Below are 19,467 nucleotides of genomic sequence, written 5' to 3' on the forward strand. Positions count from 1 at the left end.
ATAAAGACCCATCCTTGCTTTCATTAGTGATCTTCCAAATTAGCACGCGATAAATGCTTGCGCTGGAGAGCAGCGACTGGGAAAGTTGTGTAAACTGGACAAACTTGTTATTGCATAAACATGCGTTCCAGCTTCACAAAAGAATCACACATCAAGAGAGAGACACAGACAGACAGACAGAGGGACAGACAGAGACAGAGATTCACTGCACCTGACCGGACAAGCTGAAAGCCAAGATTCAAGCTCTTTACTGATACACCGCATGATCACAATGTATTTCACAATGAGCATGTCATCCGGGTAGAGAACACAATGTGGCATGCGATCAATTTTTATTGTAATCTTGCAGATCATGTATTATTACAAATTCATATATATCACATAATGTGTGATAAAACAATTGAATGCTTTGGGAAATGTACAAATCTTTCATCTAGTTTCAATTCTTCATTACATATTAAAGTTGTTTCAGTAATAAGTTTTGAAACAGTAGTAATTTTGTAGTAATTTTTGAAACTCCATTTCTTCCATTCTTATTCTTTAAGAATCACAGATATTATTTAAGTTATGACATCTTCTTCTGCTACAATACATTTTCAGTAAGGTACTTCGCATAGCTCTTTCTAGTAATTATCCATAACTTGCCATAAGTTCACTTGCCTAAACTTCACATGCACCACATTCAAGTTTGTTTATTGTTGTTGTTTTTTTTTTTCCAGAGCATTCTGTGCTGACGGATCTTTTGTGGGGTCTTGGTGGAGGGCTAATTGAGCACCACTTCCAACTAATGAAAGGGAAGGGGGAGCTGGATATCTGTGTCATTATAAAAAGGTAATCAGCAGCCTAGAAATACCTGTAGAGGTGGAAGATAGAGCAACAGAATATTCAATATTTTTGTACAAACTAAACCTATCTATATGTATCATATTATTTCTCCCCCCCCCCCCCCATCCGCCCAAGATGCAATGTAGTCATCCTTCTTCCCTGCTTTCACACATGTGTCCCACTCATGAAGTAGCATTGTTTTGATGCTGTCATCATCCAGGGTGCTTACCCTGTCAAGAATCCTCTGTGCGATCTCACTTTTTGTTTGGTTACAATTGTTTGTATGATGCTCTCTCTCTCCTCACGGGTAACAAACACAGGTTGTGGTTTTACAGAAGGCTGTTCTCCATCTTCCTCAACCCCCCTTCTCTCTTCAAAGAGGTTAGAAACAAAGTACCTTCTTCAGTTGGCTGCTTGTTCTGTGAACGTTATTGACAGATTGAATTCATACATACAAATTTAGATTGCCCTAATATATTTATTTACAGCTAATATATATACAAACATCCATGTGTGGTTTCATTGGTCTAATAATATTTCAAAGTATAACAGTAGAATGAAAGAATAGTAAGAGAAGGAAACAGTTAAAGCAAGGAATCCGGACCCGTTCAAAGATATGAGATCACTCATGAGAAATTTATGGAATTCTTTTATCAAAGATATGTCTAATATTTTGAACATGAGCATAGTTGTATGCTAGTTGTACATGAACACAGTATTATCATGAAACGAGCACTGACTGTAACATCAATGTTGTTTATGTTTTTTTTGCAGTTAATTAAATATATGAACAATGTATCCATTAACATGAAACTTACATGTATTTGTACAGTTGTACACATTGTTTTGCAGCAAGGTATCAGAATAATTTGGTTACATTACATAAGCATCATAAATAATATCATTTTTGTAATTGTAACGACAGTAATAAAAAGTGAGTGTTAAAGGAATAAATGTAAAGTATGCTACATGTTTGTATGTGGCATTAAATATTTCGGTCATATTATCACTAATGTGAATAATACTTCTATAGTGGTTTACACAAACATTTTTATGTAAATTGTTGCATAAAGATTTTAAATTAACGTTATTAATCAGACATATTCTACGTAATGCAGTACATGTTCATGGATTAATTAAGATATTAACAAAGGATTTGTTAAGTATGGAGGTAACGCTTGTCGATATCTATAAGTTTGTAATGAGGTATATAAAATATATAACATGTACAGACTACTGTAGATACAGCATTGTGTACATTTAAAAAATATATAACTGGTGCAAAATGTAATGTAAGTGTAATTAAAAATGTACAGCTGACAGGTCTATATTATGTAGGCAAGTATCACACATGATCAAGACTTCAGTACTGAAAACATTATTTAAAGCTGAAAAGCGTCAAGGTGATTACTGCATAGTACACGTTACAGCAATACATAGCAATGTTTATTACTTAATGGCAAGATGATAAAATATATAACATGTACCGACTACTGTAGATACAGCATTGTATACATATCAGTAATATATTACTGATACAAAATGTAATGTAAGAGTAATTAAAAATGTACAGCTGATATGGTTTATATTATGTAGGCAAGTATCACACATGATATATATCAAGACTTTTTTTTAAATGTTTTTATTGAACAATAGATAACAATTGTACAAAAATGGGTATGAACACACTTGAAGCAACAGAACAAAGCACTGAAAAATAAGACATAAAAAAGTAATAAAAGAGAGAAAAAAAGAAATGCAGTTACAGTTAAATAAAAATATATGCTGACCCGCGGGTATCCACTATGATGTATAGCATTAATTTCAGCGAACCACCAGTATTCGGGCCTCCCCCAGGATGACCCGCAACCCGACCACCGACAATAACCGATTGATTTACCGCTTGGACCAGGACAGCCGGCGCAGATTCCATTGTCTTGCGTTACGTATTTTAGAAGGTTATGTAATTATCCTGTAAATATATTACTTCATTTCAAACTGCCACTTACACATACCAACATGCAGGAGAGTGGTATAAAAAGCTAAAAAACCGTCAAGGTGATTACTGCATAGTATTCATGTTACAGCAATAGCAATGTTTATTACTTAATGGCAAGATAACAATTACTACACAAATTATATGAATGCTACATTGTATTTAAATATGAGAATACTGATATGACAGTTTGGCAAGGATGATGCAAAAGGAGAAAAAGTACAAACACATGATACAATATTACAGACACAGGGTGCACCCTGTGTATAAAGAAATATAAACCTTCACATAAAAAATACTGTACATTAATGTGATTACTCTATAATTTTATTTTTAAAGATTACTTTATTAAAGGCAAGTACTCGTACTACTAAATGTACACAGCCCTGTTGCTGTACACAATGGGTGTCTGGTTGGGCTACATGTAAGTTTCTACTCCATGGAGTAACTACAGCAACTGTACTCCGTTTTATTTTGTATTGAAGAGGTCCTGGCTTTCTACCGATGTCTCTTGGGTGGCCCATTCCACGTTCAGAGTCGTCAACCAGAGCACTCAGGCTCAACTGTGTTGCACTCAGACTTGCTTTCATTTGTTCTAGTTCGGCTTTAAGACTCTTGTTTTCTTGCTCTAGGGCATGATTCTGTGTCGCCAGTTTTTTACCTTTGTCGCTGAGGGTTTTTTTTTTTTTTTTTTTGGCATTTTTTGATGCATGTCTGCCATGTGTTTTTTGATGTCCTTTACAGCAATCATTATCTGATTGACTGCTTGAGCTGGTCTGTACTGATGGTGGCGCAATCTGGTGCAAACACCAACTACTTGAAGCAGTGACTTCTGTATTTTATCTTGGACAGATTCTGACATGTTGGCCATCCTGTGTACAACGAAAGAATGAAAACAATAAAAAAGGAATACAATGTGCAGTTTGTAAAATGTTTATTAGCAAATAGGTAGTCTACAGAATTTGATTAAATATACAGCTGTAGATTTAGTTTAAATGTTTTTTTTTTTTTTAACATGAAATATAAATTTTGCTTGCAAGCTTCAAGTATGCCTCCAAAGAGAAGGGTGCAGTCTTCCCTGTCTTCCCTGTGCAGTCTGCAAGCTCACTGGAAAGGCGATCCCCCACGTAATTACCTAAGGAGCACTTCAGTTTGTCCAAGTGTAGCTGCCCATTCTTCTGTGACGGGAAAAAGACGGATGTTACCTTAACTAGCACTATTTCTAGGCGATCCCCCCATGTAATTACTGAGGGAGCACTTTGGTTTGTCCAAGTGTAGCTCCCCATTCTTATCTGAAGGGAAAAAGACAGAGCAGAATATTACTGCTATTCACTTCCGAACGTAAAAGCAATCAGCTGACATTTATGTCAGCATCTTCTGGAGCCGAATGTTATCCTTATTCATTTCCGAACGCAGAAGGTGACAATCATGTAAGCCCAGTGTCACTCGCATGCATAATGTATGAGCGCACCAAGCTGTGCCTGTCAGCTTTTGGTTGGAAATGCTGAATGATTAAATTTGTCAAATTGTTAAACTGTAAGCCAATGAATGTCTGAGGAAAAGTCTTCTCTTAAAATCTAATCAGTATTGCTATTGAGGATAAATTGTAGACCCCATTCACACATTTCTGTTCGTTTGATGCTGTCTTGCTTGATCAATACCTTTTTTTTTTTAGCCTTTCTATTGGTGCTCGATCAATAATCATTGTTCCCTATCTCATAACCATTCTTGCTTTAATTAATCAATATTTTATTATTATTCCTATGTCATCAGAGCCTGCATTGCTTCATAAATGATATAAGATTATGATAATGATAATAATGATTATTATTATCATTAAGCCTACTCTGTATGGCTTCAGTTTGCTACATTGTATTTACTATAGAAAATTTACCGTACTCACTTTATCCAAGATTTGGTGATTAAAACCAAAGTAAGCACTCTTGCCAAACACAGTTGGCAATATGGAGGTCCTGGTCCTGGTCCTTGGTCCTGGTTGACGATGGGTTGAAGCACACTGACAGTTCTTCCAACTGACTGTACAGGCCTTTGTGACAACCATTTCCCCACGAGCTCGGGGAGGACACCTGTCAAAAAAAAAAAAAAAAAAAAAAAAAGAAGTTTGACTGAAATTATAGCTGCCTCAAAGAAGTTTCTGTCTCTCCTTATTTTTTGGATCATCAGGTCCTTCTTTGTCCAAAGAACGAATACTGCTGTGTCTTCATTGCAAATGTTCAACTGTGCCTGAACTTGGTAGAAGTACTGATGCTCCTTTTTTAGTTTCCAAGCCCCACTTTCTTGAAGCTCCATACATGTACATAGGCCTTTGGGAGCATCAGCGTCTGTCTCTGGCATGCCATCCTTCACACAGTATGGGCACTTGAATTCCAGGAGCCGCAGCTTGCAGTAATCACAGCTCGGGATACCATCAGGTGAAGCGCCTAGGAAGGGGTTGTCAATACATATATACAGGCCACAGTCTTTATACAGCGAGGTTTTGATGATTGCCCTTTTCCTTCTGTATATGTGCATCCCAAGCTGTTTTCTCATGTTCACAACCCCACCTGCAAGATTATATAGAAGACACATGGAGGGAAATATTAAAATGTGTGTGAATAATGTGTGTGAATTTTTCATTAATTTTTTTTTTTTTTTTTTTTTTTTTGGAGGGGGGGGGGAGGGAACAGCATTAGAAACATTCTTTTACTCAAATGCTCGAGATTGTCCAGTAATTAACAGACTGTATGATTTTATTACTTATCTGGAAAGTTTAGTTTGTATAAAAATTAAAATAATACCTATTTACTGATTGAACACATATGCAATACTGTAAGCAAACCTGCCTTACAGAGATCACCTTCAATTGTCTCTTTATGGAATATTCATTAGTGGAGCAGGAAATAAAAATGTATACCTTGTCCTTGAGTCATCGCTTTGGAGTCTCGCTGTGCGTCTTTGATGCATCTGCTGCAGTTGAGCACTTTCTGAAGTGTCAGATCAGGTTCAGGCAATTATCTCTCACGTATATGGGCTATTCCGTACGAAAGTGACACATTTTGTGGACATGGATGTCTAAAAATAAATAATTCAGCAGACTCAAAATTTAATCAGATTTGAATAGGTTGACACACCTATGAAGTAGTTGAGATGAAGAAAAGATAAGCTGGTTCATCAAATTTATGATATGATGAGCTTTTAGAAAACGTCTGGATGTTACTCTGCCCAAGTGGACAAGCCATAAAACTTGTTTATAGTGATTATTTGAGTGATTTATTTGCATAATATTAAACAGAGGTTACTATTCATGGTAATTTTTATCCTAACTTTGCGAAGTGAGGCAGCTTCGGAAATCAGTCTTCACAGGCTTGTGCCGAAAGGGTGGGTTGGGTGGTGGCGCGTCGCGTTAATGGGAACACCACCCTTCGTCCAAAGCCCCCCCCCCCCCCCCCCCCCCCCCCCCCGCCCCGGTTTTGCCGAAAGGGTGCGTTGGGAGCGTTGGGTCGCGTCGCGTTGACTGGAACCCCACCCTTTGGTACTTTTTCTCATGTAATATTAAAAGACGAGTTTTGAATTTATATTTAACCTTCAAACAACCATTACCCCCCCCCCCCCTTTTTTTTTTGGGGGGGGGGGAAGCTTGTTAGAAATGTTGGTCCATTTGAACAGAATTTATGACGAGAATTGAAGGATGATATTATTACTCATTGATGAAAGCTGATAACGGAGTTCTAAACATAATAGTTGTGCTGGTGGTAATTATTATAATAAGTTTTGTAATGACGACCTACCAGATTGCCTCCAAACTTTGGAAGAGCCTTACTCAGGGTAGTGACCACTAGTCAATCTTCTGCTCGACCCCTTCCTGTTTTTCAGCATCATTATCACACTTTTATTATCATTACATTGTTGTCATCACCACCACCATGATCATCAAAATCTTCTACTAACAAGGCTCTATCATATCAGGATCACATCCATGACACATACACATCCATCCTCATCAGCACATCACCATTATGACCATTTCATCAATACCTTCAACATACCATTACAAAAGTATTGCCATCATGCATCACCACCACCATAATTACCATCATCACAATCAGCATCACCTTAACCACCAACCAGTCATACTCGTCACAAAGGCTGCAATCATCACCGCCACTATCATCAACACTACATGATGATGATCATCATCATCCAACACAAGTTGGATTGTTTGCACATGTTCATCATGACACAGAAGAATTGGAGCACTAGCTCATACAGACACCAGATAACATCATGACTCAGAAGCCATATCATTGTCTTGATTGGTATCTTGCTTTTGACAAGCTTTATGCAAGAACACATATTTTCAATTAATTTGCAACACTCAATGTCATAAAACAAGTCAAATTTGAATTCTCTTTAAAATACAAACATTAATGTTCAATTTCATGATAAAAAGAAAAGGTCATTGAATTCTATTTAAGAAGTTTTGGCACATGACTCTTCAAACGTCCATTATATCATATTCTAAAGTACCTGGCATACTTTATGAACGATTTTCTATAGAAAAAAAATTACCGGTATATATTGACATTTTCCTGATCTTATGCAACTTGGCAATAGAGGCTGTATTCCTTTTTTTTTTTTTCTCTCATTGAAGTGTAATTGTTCCTTTTGAATTAAAAATAAAACAATATTTCACAAGCATTCCATTTATCCTTCTTTAATGAAATGTATCCATTTATCATTGTTATGTATCATTATCATCATCATGGTGAATCTTCGTCCTTATTGGGCAAGAAGTTGGCCTTATACACAAGTGTTTAGAGTCATGCTAAAAGGTTTCTCATATGCTTATTTAGTGTCCATGTCCATTATTATAATCGGGTTAACCACACGTAGCACGATAAGATTACTACGGAACGAATCTTATCGTGCTATGTGTAGTCAATCCAGTGTATGGAGCAGAGACATGGACACTAAATAAGCATGTGAGAAACTTTAAAGGGGAAATAAACCGACGGAGAGTGCTAGTTTCAATGAAAGCAGTGAGACATAAGTTACAAATTGGCGAATGTCTGAGCAAAATCACAGCCACTGGACCGAACATTCTATGGTCCACTAAAGACTTCTTACGAACAAGAGTGCAATAAGTTCATGGTGAACAATCCAGGGAAACGCATCACACCATGACATGGCAGAGCTTGTGAGAAATGCGTATGACCGTTGCGCCGCAGTTGAGAAAGGAGTGAAGGGTTTCAGTGCACAGGCATCTATCCTTTCAATCCGGATGTATTTGATGAATCTGATTATGCCCCATCAGAAGACACAGAAAGAAACATCCAGACTCAAGATGCAGCAAGTGAAGAAGATGTCAGGGGACAAGCATCACTTGACCTCCTCCAAGGACCCTCGTCGAGTGAGAATAAGAAAATCGCAAGAAAATCAACACATGAACCGCCTGGCAGCCATCCATCCTCTTCGGATGCAAGTGGATCGTCATCGGGATCAAGGGCAAGAGTTCCTATCGAGCATATTTCTCCACTTCCCAAAGCAGAGCAGAGCAACACAACATGGAAACGTGCAGTAGGCAAGGCAGAGGTGCTCACAAGCAGTCCATATAAAGAAAAACTCCGCTAGACTTTGCAAAGTAAATGGCAAAAGATAGTTTGTGTAGAATTGAATAAGCAAAAGACAAATGCCAAAGGTGGGAAAGGTCAATCCAAATATGCTGGAAAGGGTAAGGAGACTTCCAAGAAGACTACCTCCAAAGACTACTGGTGCATATTTTGCTCCGAGCAGTACAAAGAACCGATCACTGAATTCAGGATTCAGTGCTCTGCTTGCGAACAATGGTGTCATGAGCATTGTGCAAATTCAAATGTGGACAGCAATATAATTACATTTGTGACTTATGTTGTGAAACTTAACAAGATTAAAGCCTGGCTAAAATATGAAAACATGCTGGTGCTCCACATAACATCCCAAGGATCGATAGAATTTGCGTATTTTCATGGGATTCAGGGTGAAAGAAGATAGTGTTTACATAAGATACCAGGCTTGGTGTAATTTGGCTATCAATAATGCAATTCATTGCAAATGCTGAAGGTGACACGTAGAATATATTCTACAATGTGTCACCTTTGAATGCCAACTTCACCCGCGACCCTGTGCCACTCAAAGATGGCGGGTGCAGAATTCTATTCACGTCAGAAAGTGGATGCCAATATGTGGCATCACTGTCTGACGGAAAAGAAAATGTGGATTCTGATATTTTATTGAGGTATGCGACATTAAGCTCCTGACCATCGACTTCCAGAACCTGAAAGATAGAAAGGGAGAAAAAATAAATATGCATTAATAATAATGATTAATTTTACAACTATTGTTTAATTACTATGTTCATTTCATATGACCTCGGGAATCAATGTCTGCATGCACTGTAAATATGACCCGAGTCAAATACGAGATCACTATGTTTTCATTAAAGACAATATATAATTTTGTCCCCAGAAAGAAAATTCAGTCATTAGTTATCTTATGAAATGTCTTTTTTTCATTTCCTTAACACATTAAAGTAAACATGCAATTGTACAGGTTCATATTTTTTATGGAGAGCATATTTAGTATATACGTGCGAGTCTACTGTCAGGTATTCTGATTATATTCTTAGAAACATATTACCTTTGCAATAAATGTAACCGTCCGCTGTTTCTGGCCCTCAACACCAATGGCCACAAAATCTCCCTCTCTCGGGATACGGAAAGCAGGACCTGGCAGAGATGCCTGGGTTCCCAGTAGCAGTGGTGGGCCATCTGTAGGCGACAGCGGCGGATCAGATCTGCCTGGCAGAGATGCCTGGGTTCCCGGTAGCAGTAGTGGGCCATCTGTAGGCGACAGCGGCGGATCAGATCTGCCCAAAAGAGATGCCTGTGTTCCTGTTGTTGGACTGGAAATTAGATATCAATAACACACTTAAATCATCCATAATCAGAATAGTACTTACTTTCTCTACATACTATCCCTCACTCCTTCACCCCTTCCATTCCCTCCTTTCCTTCTCATAAAATCCTTTCACAATGCAATATTATGTTTTATGGTAAAATGTCCCCCCCCCCCCACAAAAAAAAAGGGATGGTATGTTAAAACTCAATACTATCTTAGAAACTTAGATCTTACACTTGTAATGGGGGTAGGCCATCCATAGGAGACAGCGGCGGATCAGATCTGCCCAATGCCTGGGTTCCCGGTAGCCGCGGTGGACCATCTGTAGGTGACAACGACAGATCAGATCTGCCTGGCAGAGATGCCTGGGTTCCCGGTAGCCACGGTGGACCATCTGTAGGCGACGACAGATCAGATCTGCCTGGCAGAGATGCCTGGGTTCCCGGTAGCAGCGGTGGGCCATCTGTAGGCGACGACAGATCAGATCTGCCTGGCAGAGATGCCTGGGTTCCCGGTAGCAGTGGTGGGCCATCTGTAGGCGAAGACAGATCAGATCTGCCTGGCAGAAATGCCTGGGTTCCCGGTAGCAGCAAAGGGCCATCCATAGGCGACAAAGGCAGATCAGAGGTGCCGAAAGGGGAAGACTTGGTTCCTGATAACAGCGGTGGAACATCTGTTGGCGATGAAGGCAGGTCAAACGTGCCCAACATCGACCCCTGAGTTCCTGTTATCAGCCTGTAAATTAGATATCAATAACACACAAAATTATTCATAATTAGAATGTCCTCAAGCTTTCTTACTCCACATCCATTCCCTCATTCATTTCCTTTTCTTCCATTCCTTCTCATATAAATCTTCCTCTTATATGTATGTAGGATGGCTCTTTCACCATAATAAATCCCCTTCACAATAATGTTATGGAAAAAGAATGCTGAAGGTAAGTTAACACTTAATGCTACCTTAGATACTTAGATCTTACACTGGTAATGGGGGTAGACCATCTGCATACAACGAAGGCTGGTCAACTCTGCCCAGCGCTGATGCCTGGGTTCCTAGGAACAGCGGTGAGCCATCGGTAGGCGATGAAGGCAGATCAGATATAGGTGATGGAGGCACGCTGGAAAGAGCGTCTTCAAGCTCCTGATCTGCAAACGTTAGGTTTAGTGAAGGAGTTCTGTGTTCTTGTCTGTATATGCTTAAAATCTATATATATTTTTTCTTCAGAACCCTTGTAGCAATATACTTGGCGCTACATATTCAAATTTTTAAGTTAACTGAAATATATCCTCATGCTGTCACAGTTATCAAGTTGGGACCATATATGATGTTTAATTCAAGGCCAACCCTCTCCCAACAAAGTTTAGAGACTAACCAATAAAATGACCAACATAATCCAATTTCGTAAAAAGCAGACCCATTTCACAAAAAGGATACGTTCCATCTTCAGGATGACTTCCTTGTGGGCATCAACATGTTCCTGGTTAGCGCAAGTTGTTGAATTTTCACACCCACTGCAGAAACAAGATAAGTTTCTGACTGAGATTTTCCCAGGAGAAATACCTCCCACCATGTGTAGTGATTGTGTTCCTTTGACAGACCTGGTGATGTTTCGGGATGGTCTGTCTCGTTTTATGTCTGCTGGGCTGACATAAATAATCTGTCTTCTGGAATGTAAACATTCATTGTTAGTTGGTTGTTTGCTGTGGTTATCCATGAGATATGTGGCCATCTCCTTTGCATTCCGTATTATTGTCTTCCCACTCCGGACAGCTCTATCACATACACTTTTCAAGACTCCCCCCTCCCCATCACACGGCCCTTTGCCATGACGAGCCCCGAAATAATTTATCTCCACATTTGTCCCGAAGCTGATGTCCGCAAATGCCACTTTGCTTCTGTACTGGGCGGCACAACCATCGGACCACTGAATTTCTCTCTGAAATCTCACTTTTGAATTTTATTATCCACAGGTTTAGATAAACTGTAGTTTTAAATGTCCAATTTTTCACACCAGAATATCAACATATTTCATATCTAAAATGTGAATATATATTCCAGAGAGGATGTGTGTCAGCTGATATTGTTGTTGTTATATGTATATATGATGGTAGATGAATATATTCAACTCAATGTTTGTGTTATATCGTGATGTATATTTTTTTTATGAGGCTCATCTTTTGGTAGTGGTTCTTAAGCTCACTTTCGTACGGTATAGCCCATATGCTTCAACAACCTGATCACAAATCATGTCATCTTTCTGGACCCCAAAAGTGCAATGTTTAACTAATTCCTGTAAGGTGGAAATATACTATGCAACAGTCTCATCAGCCCTCTGCCTGTGTCATCTGAACCTGTATCTCTCAGTGACCACATTAATGTGAGGAAGAAAGTAAGTTCAGGTATTGCTAATGCCATCTGATACGCGTTTCCAGTAGGGCGTGACTCTGATGCAGTCGCTGTACCAGTGTTCAAGGAGTAGAAGATTTCTGTCCCTCTGCTCCTGAGCAATGTAACAAAGTGCCTTTTTTCTCTCAGGCTGAAATGTATCGTTCCCTCATGCCAGTAAGTAGTTTTCAAACTGATGGTTCCATATTGGCTGTGTAGTTGGTGGTTGACCAGGATGTTGTAAGAAAAATGAGGGTGGGGGTGTAGAAGACATTTTGGTTGGAACTGGACTAAAGTCAGGAACGAAATTCAACAATCATAAAAGTGAAACAGCTTGATCCTCGTTGCCAGAAATTATGTTCTATCGCGGGTTACGAGAACATAACTAGTTACTTCAAATAAGGAACACAAGAGGTGTGGCAGATTCCAGTGTTTATTGCAGACTCAATGTCTCCAGTCTTACAGTGTATACCAATACTTACGAGCAACGTTGTCGATGGGTGGAAATGTTGGAATGCATGCTGAGACACATGCTGAAGTTATTTGCATAATGGCATGCATGGAACAGGCCAATAGCATGTGGCTGTATGCGGTTACGTAATATGACTTGCCTTGGCATGTAGACACTTAATATGAATTATATCTGTACACAACATGATTTGATATGCAATGTGTATCTAGACATAACAATATATCTCCACGGTAGCACATACAGTAATAGAGTCATAAACTGGCCATTTATACTTCAATAATACATGTAGAAAGGAAGTATTTCACAATGTGCAAATATGTCAGGCATATACCGTAGTTACGGGTAAACTCGGCCCCCAGCGCGTTTATTATAACTAGTTGTAATGCGTGCGCTGGGGGCCAAGTTTACCCGCTAGGCTGAGTTCACCTGTAACTACGGAACCTGAACTGTAGAAGAGGTAATGCTCAACTGCCCCTGCACTTCTGTCTTCATTAAACAAAGTACAGAACTCTCTGTACATCTACTGATACTGTACCAGCTCTCCAGAGTTTCTTTGTAGTGTCCTCTAGAAGGGTGTCTGCAGTCTCAGATATTATGTCATTGAAACTCATGCCACTTGTACCTTTTTCTGTTGCACTAGGAACATGGTATAACCTTTTCTTTTTTTTAGTTGTTCCATCTGTACGAAGGGTGTCTGGTAGGTCTGACTCATCTAAAGCAGTACAAGCACTTGCCTTGTTTAACAAGACTTGTTCCACTGCCAGGTACTTAATTAGAGTCAGCTTTGGTAGTCTGCCCATATTCATTTTAGCTATGTCCGTCGACACGATGATGTCAGAAACATTATTGCTGCCAATGCCGTGAGTGATCAACTCAAAGCAAATGAAAAAGCAGATGTCATTATGGTATTTCTTCCAAAGGACACAGTTTCCTTATTTGACATTATCTCATCTAATTTTTATTCTCATTTCCTGGCTCACGAATTCAATAGTGTTTTATTGAAGTGTTATATTTACAGTGACAATTAAGTAATTTAATGAGCAAATCTACTGCTGCAACATGTCATATTTGTGCATATCTTGTATTGTGTCCCCCAACATAAGTGGAAGATTCCACTATCAACTACGGTCACATGATAATAGAATACTTCAGAAATACGTGATAATCACTGCTCTACATGTAAAATAAAAGTTTCTCAATCACAAATGTCATTATATCATGAAAAATGAAAGAAACTGGTGCCTGTTGTTAATTTGTAATGAGCAGTGGAATAATGTTGAACATATTTTTGCTCTCGCCACCGAGGGAAGCATGTCAGATCTACTGTAAAAGTGGAAATTTTCGCGGTGTTGAAATTTTCACGCATTTCGCGCAACCAGAAGCTAGCGCGAAAATAAAAGCACACGAATATTTTTGCTTGCCATACGTTCCTGTGCATGATGTCTTGATTCCGCGGAATTAAAAACACGCGAAACTCTTCTGAGGCGAAAAATTAGTCGCGCGAAATATCCACTTTTACAGTACTTAATGACTTTCGCTTGTTTTGTTTTTTTTTCATAGAAATTGTCTGGGCATTATTTTGATAGTACAGTGTATTTCAAACAAATCTGCCATTTATTCTGTGTTATATTGACTTTGCCTGAAATCACAGACTCGGGTCCAACTCGGTTTTACTTCAAACTAGTACTAGCTGCTTCTTCCAGCCAAGGTTTCAGTTCCATCTACTTTGTTTTTTGTCAGTTTTTACCTAGGTGTAAGTTGTCTTCTTTTTTGTGGCAATGGAAGCAGTGCAGTTGTCGGTCTTTGTTATTCTTCATCCATCAGTTGCAGCTCCAATTGTTGATGTTTTGTTTGCTTCAGCACTGCATCCATAGTTTTAAACCATTCTGGAATAGGGACCTCATTCCTGCCCTCACCTGACGTATGCAATCTGTCTTTGATATTCCTGTACTCATCACTCAACGTGTTGACCTTATCCTGAACTTTCTCCCATGATCTTTGCTCAAATCCAAGTTCGCTATAAAGACTGCTGCTTACCCTCTCGTAGACTTCTTTGTTGCAGTGGGTTCCCGCGAACATGCGTTGGATGCGGTCACTCCCCTACGCATCCAACAAGCAGCTTATTTCTAAAGCGCTTCTCTGCTCCAAGTATTGCCTCGCTCTTTTGAATATGATGGAAGAGTTTGACAATTTTGGTGATTGGACCGGTAGTGGATGCACACAAGTCACAGTTATTCACACCTTGTCCTTACTATACGTATACTGGCACCACAAATTCACATTGTTAAAAGCGATGCATGCACGTCCAGAGCTTATTCATGATTGTAAACAGCTGGCAGGTTCAGGAACTGAAGTGGAAGTAAGAGGTAGGGCCACCTTACATGCATGTTCACAGTAAGCCCACCCAGTTGTACCATTCTATGGTCGCCATACGTTAAGATTCACATGGAATGGTGATTCGTTATCGAGTTCTAGTTCGAAATGATCTCTGACCTTCATTTCATTATATGTCATTTCATTAAATGATGTTTTGTTAGTCAGCATTCAGAAGTATAAATTGAAACTCATCATATAGCTTTACCGTTTTGGTATAAATTTTTGACATCTGAACGCCCAGGCTGGTACAGATGTAGTTGCATAGAACATGAACATGTATGAAGATATCATAAGCTACTAGTACTAGTATTATTTTGTAGATACATGTATGTGGCTATAAGGTCATCAAGCCACAAGCAGGGCATGAGCAACCACCCCCGCTATTCATGCATGATGTGTAATTTGCTGACTGTGAAAACAGTGTCATTGTGAAAGGAGGAAAGGAATCCTAATATGACTTCCTTTACTGCTGTAGTTTGATAATGACCATGATGAATGAAGCATGCCTAGTGTTTCCAGTCTGGGAATGTTTCACCATTGTGTCAGATCTGTTTGAAGTGTTGTATGGTGTTCAAGTCTTATAAAAACAAAAGACAAAAAAAAAACCACAACCCACAATGGTTGGTTCATCTGTTCCTTGTTAATACAGGGAAGTGGTATTGGTGCATGAAGACATTGTTCGTAAGAATTCCAATAATAAAGTGTGATACCAAAGAGTTGACAAAGGGAAACAAGAGTCATCTCATCAAACCTTAAACTGAGATGACATAAAGCTGGGAAGCTTTATTTGGGTTTATTTGATTTGTAAATATTAAGCACCAAATGTGGGAAGAGGTTCTTGCATTGTTCACTCTGAATTTTGAGACCATTACACAATTGACTTTACCACACCTGAAATAACTGTTTACCTGTTGATTGCAAATCAATATTGAAGTACCAGTATGTGTAGTTGCCTTCTGCACCTACATAAATTTTGTAAAACCTTAGTCAGACATAGAACGATGCATCTTATGCACTTTCTGAGTATTCTTGTAACTGTGATACAGCAGTACATGCACCAGAAATTAATTGTCACTACAATGCAAAATGCACAAGATTATGGAACATCATTGTCAGTTTCGCCAACTATGGTATGGAAGAAAATCAATGGGAAGGGTTTATCTTCTCCTTTTTTTAAACAGCAGGCAACATAAAATATATGTGAAACATGCCAAGAAAGTCAAAAGCTATCACAAAATCTATCTAGATTAGACTTACAATTGTACTCTGAAATGATAAATGTTTTATTCATGTATAGTATTTGCCAGTGTGACAAAATGACATAAATTTACCGTTACTTCGATGCACTGACAATTCTAATTTTGAGTTATATTAGCTTGTTTTTGCAGCTGTTTGAAATCACGGCACTGACACTCCTCCAAATTAGTAACTTCATTTTCATGTGCGAATGTTAATTAAGGTACAGTTAGTACTATATTCACCTTATATACCCCAAGTGTACTTTGAGAATTGGGACATGTAAGACAATATCACGAGTAGCTGAATTTGCAATAAACAACTACAGTGAAAGAATGACAAATTAAGTATTTTCTCTTTTTAGGAGAAAAGTTACTGATTCTCAGCTGGGTGAAGATATACAACACTTCTTCTTTTTTATAGCAGGAGGCAATATTTTTGCAAGATGTCAATTTCATGAATATGAGTTGAGTCATGAAATGTGTGAAAATGAAAACAGCAAAAAAAAAATTTGTTGAATATTTTTATATGCATAATTCTGTGTGTATTTATGGAGTACAGTTGCAATCGTTAGTGAATGTTATTGCCACTCATATCCTGTGTTTGTTTGTTGAAAAGGAAAAAAAAAATCCATTTATGAATAATAAATGACAATACAAAACAAAATGTTATTTATGTGTGTATCATTGTTAATTCCCAGCATTGTTCCATTGTTGAAACATATATACAATGTACATGTAAATTATTTCCATAGACCAACAAAATACAGTACTAAATCATATTTATTTCTTTTTGAAGTACTCAACATGTGTCAGTTACAATAAAATTGCTCTGTCAATGATTCGAGTAGTATCATTCCTATCTTCTGTACGTTACCTGTATTTCTGTACTTTTAGTCATAGATATTATTGATTAAACAGCCATGTTGGTGGTAAGGTGATTTCTTTGGTAAATTAAGTCCTTCATACCACTGTACCTACAATGCCAGTATTCATGGAAAACTTGTTATGTACATCTTATCAACGATCAGTTATGGACTGGCTAGGCAGATTAAGTCATAGTAAACAGCATTTCTGCTGAATATTTCCCCAGTTCTCAGATTGACTGGTTTTTCTCTCTACACATCTTGGTTCTGGTGCAATTTCTTCCATAAATACACAGATTTGGGAAGATTATTGAAACTCCAGTCTTCATCAAGGCTCATGGTAAACAATTTTCTTAAATAAATAATACATTTACAATGGTAGTAACTTTGGCTTATTCTGCAAAATAGAATACTGTACATCATTTGATATCCAACACAAGTAAGACCCAAACTTAGCATTAAAGGGACTGTACAGTACTGGTTGAGGTGGGGATTCATGTTTTGAACATTCCTAAGTGAGATAATAAAAAGCCTCTTATGAAATATGAAAGAGCATGTAATTTTAAGAAGGACTGAACATTTATTTGATGAAAATTGGTTTTCAAATGACCGAGATATCCAAAAAAGAGCTAATGATAAAAGGCGACATGCCACAACTTTATTAGGATCTCTTTGTTTCACCTTGTTTTTGGATATCTCAGCCATTTCAAAACCGATTTTCATCGAATAAACTTTTGATACCCCTTAGAACTGCATGCTCTTTGACATCTCATAAAGTGGTTTCTGAATATCTCGCAAAACGTTAAAAGCTAAATCCTCACCTCGACCAGAACTGCACACACTCTTTAACTAGGTAAATCTGTTAAATTGCACATATACTGAGGCCTTTCATGAGATAAAAGACATTCAAGAAAACTTTCAACAAGAAACACAGCAAACATCCACTGCTCATTAGGCATTCATATTCTTACACTGATACATCATTAAAACAGTTATGGAAGTACACTGTACTTACAATATGTACATCAATTTATAAGTGTCAAGTGCAATGTGAGTCAAGTGTTCAGTATCAGAAAATATGGGAAAGTACCATCTTAAAGGACAAGTCCACCTTCATATAAATGCAGATTGACTGAATGCAGCAATATTAGTAAAACACATCAGTGAAAGTTTGGGGAAAATCGAACAATCCATTCAAAAGTTACAATCAGATTTTCGCATTAATAACACCCAATATGATTAAATTGTCTAAATGCTACTTCAGGGTCTTGAAATATAACATTTTAGCTCTATTTTGCAGAAAACCCCATTCGATTTGGTTAAGCGGTCACAGAGAAATGTGGATTGCTGTAAAGCATGTCATGAGTCTGATTCTTCTAAGTTTAGCACTTCGATGCTCTTGTGTGTGAATACAATAGACAGAACTTGGAGGGAAGAGATTCCCGACATCCTCTACAATATTCCTCATTTCTCTTTGACCACTGAAACAAATCGAATGGGGTTTTCTGTAATATGTGGGCAATGAGTTATAGTTTCGTACCCTGAATTTGTATTTAGATTGATTCAATATTTTTAAAGATATCACTGTGGAGGGTACCGTTGTAAATTTTTGGGGGACATACGGTACCGGTACATAATTTTGGTAATCGATGATAGGGATGACAAGTGCACTAAAGTTTTTGAAAAAAAAAATGATGTAGAGCACAGATAGACTAAATTTGGACAGTAATTCTCCCCTCTACATGAGATAATTTTTTTTCTTCTCATGTTTTGATACACATGTCACTGAAAAAATTTTTGTTTAGGTAGAATACTGTAACAAGTGGAATCTACAGACAAGAATGCACTATGCTTGTAAGGAAGACAAATTTTGCTGTTGTGTTTCATAGGGGTTAGAGCAAGACAAGGCATGTTATATATCTCCAGGCATATACTTGGTACTGTGTCAACACATGTACATGAAATACACGGACATTTTCACATTAGCATTTAAATTATGGGTTCCATAACATTTGCTCCTGTGACAATTGCTCCCATGAAATATCTGCATGCTAAGCCAAACATAAATTCAACCCCCAAACACAACCCTAACCCTGATTGTAATCCTCACATCAAACTAAACCTAAAACACTACCACAACTCTAAACCAAACCCCAAGTCCTTAGAGAAAATAAGACCGGAGCAACTGTCTCGGGAGCAAATGTTGTCACCATGCAAACAGTACTCTGTATCATATCAGTGAGTATACTCATACTGTAAAAACGCTACAAAAACTTGAATAACTCTCTACTAAGACTTCAAGTTCAATCAAACTTGGAGGGAAGAGTGGTTATACACAGTTACACATTATACCAAACATGAAGGTCACCTCAAGGT

Source organism: Diadema setosum, chromosome 2 (genome assembly GCF_964275005.1).
Source record: "Diadema setosum chromosome 2, eeDiaSeto1, whole genome shotgun sequence".
Classification (NCBI taxonomy): Eukaryota; Metazoa; Echinodermata; class Echinoidea; order Diadematoida; family Diadematidae; genus Diadema; species Diadema setosum.